We start from the raw sequence: 8,148 nt of genomic DNA, 5'->3' as shown, positions 1-8,148 counted from the left end.
ATACCGTATTTCACAAGTATGAAGAATGTATATGATGCGTTCTCTTTAAGTCTCAAACGTTCCGTATTGAGCGCTATTTAACTCATCGCTATTGGCACAATTAACTCGTAATCCAACTCGAATTATTATTGAAATAGTTTTTCCCTAGTGTAGGCTTCATTCAGATAATATTCGGTAGCAGAAGAGAAACGGAAATGGTCAGGTGGAACGCATTGCGTTGGCTGCCAGCGAGAATATGCTCCATCCACAGCGCAATCATGATTAAATGATTTTCCGAGCTGGCACGCGTTTATATACAGACTTTGACGTAGGAGCATGAAGCTTTCAACATAGCATATTCAAAAATCAGAGAGTTGTTGTGAACCGATCCTGATAATCGATATTTCATATTGAAGCAATGAGCTAATCTTCTTTGAAAAAAAAAATATAATTAAATCATATTTGCGAAAAAATGGATTCTAGTGCCATAGTTCTAATTTAGTCGCTTAGAAATATTGAACGAAAACTGAAAACAAGTTAACTTTGAGAAATCATAACTCAAAAACGAAGAACACCTTTTTGATTTTCAGATAAATGATGTAAAAATCCTTAGCTTTCAAGAAAAAATTTAAAAAATATAGTGGCCTCTAGTCCAATGCCATATAAACAATAAAAACAAATACGTTCAACTATTACGGCAGCGAAATCCAAGTTTTCTGAAAATATAATATTTTTCCAAAAAAGACCAGCTAATTGACATTAATCTTTATATATAAAAGAGAGCTTTTCCCACGTACGTATAACTCATCATCACGGGAAAACGGCTGATCAGATCTACTACGTCTATATATTTTGTGAGTTTGTCTTCACCCAAATTAGAATGATAGAGTACTTCGGAAAATATTTGAGATGATTTGAAAAATTCGAAAAAAAATGACTATGCACATCTTCTTATATATAAAAATTTCGTGTCACGATGTTCGTGGTTGAACTCCTCCGAAACGGCTCGAACGATTTTCATGAAATTATGCACAAAAACTTGGTAGGCATGAGAATAGCACGTAAACTATATATGATACCGCTAGTGTACCGATTACCATATGTTTAATACCGATAAGGGTGGCTCTATGCAGAAATTTTTTTGTTATTTTTATTTCTATTTTTTTCTTAAATTCGACATAAAACTAAATATAACCTCACAGGTTATCCCCCATCTCCTATTTTTATTCGCGATTTTAGTATATTGGTATAAATAATATTCAAATAATCGACCCGTAGTTTGTTTTTCAAAGAGAGCGAATTTATTTACGTTGCTAAATGACAGATGGCGCTAAGTTCACTTCATTGAACGCATTCATCCTCACATGCGCCAATAACCTTAATTCGGCTAAAGCCATGCATATTGCCAGCGAGCTGGAAAACTTTTTGAATAAACATAATGAATTATTGAAATTCTTCATATCATACATGCTCGGTTTGCAAGGTGACGATCACATTATTTTCATCAATTCTAATATAACACCGACTGGAGAACACATGTATACCTTCAATGCGTATGTCGTTGAATACATTGCTGGAGTCATGGTAGGCGACTGCTCAGTGACGCGAGAAACTGTGATTCGAAGAAGAAACAACAATCTGGAGTTCATCGTTGACACCCACCGTTCAAACGACACTCTCCATCTTCTTCTTCAATGGAACTAATGTTTCTAATGTTCCTAACGCTCACCATCTCAACGTAGAATAAATTGCGAACGATTTAGAGGTAGAGAGCGAACGACTGCGATTCTAAACAATCAGAAGCGGTGTGAGGAAAAATTCACTCACTTGCCAGACACTATCATGAGCAACGCCGACGCAGCCTTTGATATTGCCAGGTCTAAGCACATGTATTGTCATGATATTACAAAACGTGTGTTCAAACAAAAAAAAATGAATGAAATGTGGAATGAGATTCATTACAACGTTACCAACGGTTCCACACCTTGCTGAATTTATTCGGCTGGGTGGAAAAATTACAAAAAATTAGGATTACCTCATATGCACATTTTTAATTCGGATAATCGGCAAAATACGCCCTGAGGAAATCGATAGTGTAATTTACTCAAAAATTCCAGTCATTGAGCTTCGTGTTCCATTTATGTGAAGCGTAAATTGTTATTAATTTTCGATTGAAATAAACACGCTTCTAAAACAAAGAAAATTAAATGAAATATGGCTCTATTGTGTGTTCTGTGTAGCAGAATAATACATTATCTGCAGGTATCTTGAACGAGAATAGTCTCTGATATTTTATTATGAATTATTTTATATTTTATTTATGAATTATTTTATATTCTGAATGATATTTTGGTTGAATGCAAGAAGATCAATAGATAAATAGTTGAGTTAGGGTCAGGACTATGTCTACAAAGCATTGAAACTACATCGAAGAAAAATGTTCATTCAAATTTCAGCAATTTGAAATTGCTTCCAGGTCATGTCAGGTGATTGTTGGATAATGTTACCCCAAACATGGTTCATGGCCGTGCGGTAATCTAAAACTTGTATAGCCTTGCATGGCAGATGGAAAATGTATAAGGCATTTTCTTGAAAATTTCACCAACGACACGACCGCAACCTTAGATGGATATCCAATATATCAACGAGTAAAAACTGATAAAGACAGACAATCATTCATGAAAATTAACAACGCAGACATTGACTTGGAAAATCGTTCGGCAGTGCCATATTCGCCTCAGCTGAGCAAAACATTCAATGCTTACATTAATGTTGAGTCCTGTAATTCGACGAAGAGCAATAAATACATTTGCAACAACGAAATTTATATTGATATTCTTCATTTAATTTGTCTACTTTACGACAACAATATATACAGTTCAGATTCGTTAATGAAATACATCGGGAATGGAATACAAAGAATGGTTTGCGTTTTTTTTAATCGTCATCGACTTGGCGCTCTATTCCTCGGTATGTCAAACACAAGAGTAACGAACGTTTCACGTATATGTAGATCGTTAAAACGTTTAAATACACTTACAATACATTGGTTATTATTTTTTTAACAACCAACATACTCACTAGAAATAATTTTTATGGCAAAAAAACGTTTGCCGGGTCAGCTAGTTTTATATATCGATCATCTGAATCGGTGCAGTAGTTAAAAAGTTATGAATTTATGAATATATAAAGAAAAAAAAAGGGAAAGTGGTTTTTTCAAACCACCCTGGAATAATATATGGTTGTTCGATACTCTTACGATACTCGAGATTTGATCAAGCAAATGGAACCTAATTTGGCATGAGGAGGTTAAGGGGGCAAGAAATGTTTCTGTGGTTGTTCGACACTCTCCCCCTCTCTTAGGGGAGGGGGGAACTTCCATATAAATGAAACACAAATTTCTGCATAATTCGAGAACTTATCGAGCAATTTGAGTCAAATTTGGTATTTGAGGGCTATTGGATACGAAAAGTGGTTCCAAAATGGTTTGACATATCTCCCTCCTCTCCTCAAACATGTATTCCACGTAACGGAGAAACATGTTATTTGCAAGAGATTGAAGAATCTTGAGCGAGAATTGTTTGTGAAAATAATTTTATATCAGAATGATGTGTTTTGGAAATTTATAGTAAAAGAAAATTGTGAAGAGTCAAAGGGTAATCAATCAATGAAGAGTTCTGCGATTGGGCCCACAAACGATCGCTTAGTAAGAAAACGTGAAAGTATTCATATCAAAAAACCAATTTTGGGTGGGACAAAGTTCGCCGGGTCAGATAGTGTTTAATAAATTGTGTGAAATGCTGCTATTAAAGGATATTAAAATAGTAACAAAGAAATCTTAAAAATCTTAAACGATTCATTCTCAACCAAATATGCAAACTTAAACTCATCTCATCCGCAGCGCGAATGTAAATCACGAGGAGACGGTACGAATCTGGCTTACCTTGTACAGATTTCCCTACATGTATCCGAAGATTCCCCTGTGTGATTTGTTTCGAATGAATTACCGCCAAACATGGTGGCGGACATGCGGCAGAGCAGTCTCGCTTTATCACGTCGTTACAAACTTGGACCGAATTCAATGAGCCCTTTTTTCTGTCTACCCCCGTGGTAGTGTCCTACGAGAGGTGTTGGACCTAGTTTCGTGTTCGTTTGGGACGCCTTCCGCAGGGTACACGAAACAGGTGCCATAGAATGGAATGGACCCACGCGAGCGAGGTTCAGCCGTCCAGGATGATGCCCTGACAGGTGAAGGTCTGCATGTGATCAGCTAAGCGTGAGGCTGGCGATGGCAATCGTTGATTGTTGTGTTCGGAGAGCAATTAAATGTGTGTTCGTGGGGTTTAGCGATGGTACAATAATAAAACAAAACAAAAATGGGCTCATCTGGGTTGTCTGTGGTCCGTTAGTGGGTGAATGGATCGCGGTCGATAAAACAAATAATTATAGCATATCTTCGCCCATCTTAGTGGGATGGCTGTACTTTATGTTGTTATACGTTAGCGTGCCATTCGGTGGGTGCTGTAATTTCCTATTCATTCTTTACCGGTAGCCGATTTTTGGACAGATATGTAACGAACATCGTTTGCTGCAAACCAAATTTCGACACATCTGAAGTCTCCGAGTATCGGCCCAGTAGAGCTCGAACTCAAAATAGACAATTTTGGGGATTCAATGAATGAACGTTGAGAATGGAGATGCTAAACGCCAAAGGAAACCACATTCTGCTTTCCGTTTTTAGCACTACGGAAAAAATGATTCGGGTAAACGTGGTGGAAACCAATCTGTTGCAATCGCTGTCATCCAAATGAGCCCAATGGTTGCATTGCACGAAACAACATAACCGCCTTTCTCTCTTGCAAGCCGGTCTTCTCTCGACATCGGCTTAAAGAAGATTAGGTCAATGAGGGTAATATTGAACCAGCCGCGCTTTTGAGTGCAACTGAACAAAAACAACTTCTGAGGTGCATGTGGTGCTGCAACTGCATCTTCTTTGCAACTGGCGCACATCTCGTAAACACACACATGTATGGTAGTGCAGTTAGGTGTTCTGCCATTTTTTTTTTCACTATAAGGCCCTGAGCTCCATCGTTGGATGTGATTATGCGATCGGTCTTTTACTCTGCGTTAAAATTACGTTATCAATTTGCTGCAACTGCGACCGACTGACGTCTGCCACATTACGCAAATGGGTAAAAAGTTATGTGAGAATGTATTGAAACCTGTCTTGCGATTCAAGCAATTTCGTTTCAATCGATTTTTGTTTCATTAGACGATGCTCATAACAACTTGATCGCACCTTCCAACCCGCGATCATCTCTGTAATTAATTAGTTTTAGGTGAAATTCGATGCCGATCTTTTTTTTTGCCACGGTGGCCTTCGGCGATGGGAATTTTCGAACGGTTGCAAAGTAGTTGGTATTCATCGGACGTGTGCCCATTTTTACCACCCTCGCCTCCGTCGTCTAACGCTCAATAAACTGTAATTCGGTTTCGAGATTCATTGGCCCCAGCGGCGAGTAATGATAGTTTTCCTCTCGACAAGGTCGGCTTAATAGGTGATCTGTTTTGTAAATTTGAACTTGGCTTCTTGATTGTTGCATCCCCTCAAAAGTGACCCAACTTGTGCTGTTTCATTTCGTTCTGTAATTACATTTCGCCAATTCGAAGTGGATGCTGTGCCAGCGTTCAACCGTTGTGGAAATTAGATGTTAAATTGAAGAATATGATCAATCTCAACAGAAGCTGAGGAGGATAGCAATTTCCTGAAATTTTCAGTAAATCTAGCAATTCAGAGTTGATGTAGGGAAGGATGCTGTTGAAATGAAACGTGCAATATCAATGTTCATGAAGGCCGCTACACCGTTTAAATTTGCAGAATTTAATACAAACAAAACACTGCAATATTCGAACACTGTTCAAACGGCTGGGATTTTGTCAGCAATAAAAAATACGATTTTCATTTAATGAGAGGTTTTCATTCTAGCACTAATGAGAAATACACTGTGAACTCTTGTTACTCTTGAATTCTTCGATACTCGTTGATGTAAATGACGAATTTCATGCCAAATGAACTGTCCATTGGCAGCAATATCTCAGATTACAGTGAAACATTGTAGCATCTCGCATACTTGAATTACTCAAAAACTTTTTGAAAACAGCCAAAGATATTTTTTCTTAATTTTTTACAAAAAATCTTAGCTCAAAAACTATAATACCTACAAAATTTTAGTCAAAAAACTAAATATAGAAAATTGCCTAAATTAAGAACAATTATATTGAAATTCATAAAAAATACCAAAATTTAAAAAAAAAATCACATTAAAAATAAAAATTGATATAATTTTTTTATCAAAAACGCATTTTTTTGAATTCTCAAAAAAATATGAATAGCCCTTACAATTTTCAATAAGTCAACGGAAGATTGGCATTTTTACAGGGAAAAAGTTTCTCTAACAACAACTTTTTCATGTTTTCTTTGAAAAAAAATACGACTAATTTAAATTTTGTTCAAAACCAAAACAGCGACAAAGTTTCAGATCTTATTAAAATACTAGCTGATTCGGCAATCGTTGTTCTGCCATATAAATAATTCCTAGCGAATATTTTGGATGTTAAATAAAAAATAACTAATGTATTGTGATGATGTTTCTTGATTCAATGTATTTCTTAACGGAACTGACATGTTTGATATCTTTATAGTTCAATGTAAAGAGAGAAAAGTAATATATTTTTGTCGTAAAGTAGAAAAATAAAAAAAATAAAATCAATATTATTTTCGTTCAAATCCTGTCTCGTTGGTGGAAAATACGCGCTTGTCATTTTCAAGACGGCTTTTTTTGGACGGCTAAATTTATAGCTGCTGTGTCCCGTTCATGAATTGGGAAATCAACGATACGCCAGGCAATTTCAATAAAGCTGATGCACCTTTCTATTTGGTACCGCTTGATGCTACTCATCTGATCCATTCCTCACTGACGCCAGATACCACCAACATGAACAACACCTGTACCACAAAAGACGACCGACAGGAATGTACCGCAGCTACCACATTAGTACCATCGCAACCGGGGGTAACCGGTAACAACTCGCGCTCAATGGCGTCTACGAACTCAATTATGTTATCATCAACAACACAACGATCTCAATAGAGAAGAAACCTCACCGCTCCGAATGATCGCCCTATTGTGTCTGAATCGGCAAACACATCTGGGTCGGTAGTTAGAACAACATATTTATACGGCTATAATTCTGCTATTGTGAGTACTACACCCGCGTCATCCCTGCCTGCACTTTCTGTCGCTCCTTCCGGGAAACGCTCTAAATGGTTTCATATATCCCGTTTCCAACCTCATGAAACGTGCGAAAATATAGCTTTGTATGTTTCTGCAAAATGTAAATGCGATCCAGCCTTGATCAGGTGCTATAAACTAGTTCGTCAAAATAGGGAGGATAGTAGACCGATAACTTTTATATCGTTTAAATTGAATGTGCCTGAACCGTTGGAAAGCTTGATAAATTCCAAGAATTTCTGGCCATCCGGTATTTCGATTAGTCCTTTTTTAGAGCATCCGCCAGTGCGTGCTCGCAGAAATCTAACGACTCCTCAAACTCAACATCAAATCAATGTCCAACATGGCCGTCGGTTGAGCCCGAACAGTACCCCAGCGCATTCGGAACCATTGGCCAATCTAGACCCGCAACGCGCTCTCCCTCGAAGAGTCCAAACCAACTGAACATTTTGAGAGTAACGAGAACGAGTCTGGTGTGAGCTATCAACTTCTGATTTATTATCAGAATGTAGGTGGTATGAATACTTCAACGGCTGATTACTATCTCGCCTGCTCCGATACCTTACTTGATGTATTCGCTTTCACTGAAACGTGGCTCAACGATAACACGCTGTCGCAACAAATTTTTGATTCTTCGTACATGGTATACCGTCCAGATCGATCTGCTGAGAACAGCAAGAAAGTAACTGGGGGTGGAGTTCTGCTGGCAGTCCGCTCGAATATAAAAACCCGTGAATTATTCCCCCCCGATCCATTCTTTGTGTGGACAGCGACTGGACAACATCGTTGCTGGACGAGCTGGACGGCGAGGGATCGAGTGCCTTTCTCAAGACAAGAGGGTGGAGGTGGTAGCGCTGGAGTAGAGTAGAGTAGAGTT

Source organism: Toxorhynchites rutilus, chromosome 1 (genome assembly GCF_029784135.1).
Source record: "Toxorhynchites rutilus septentrionalis strain SRP chromosome 1, ASM2978413v1, whole genome shotgun sequence".
NCBI classification, from domain to species: Eukaryota; Metazoa; Arthropoda; class Insecta; order Diptera; family Culicidae; genus Toxorhynchites; species Toxorhynchites rutilus.
This window is presented reverse-complemented; position numbering follows the sequence as displayed.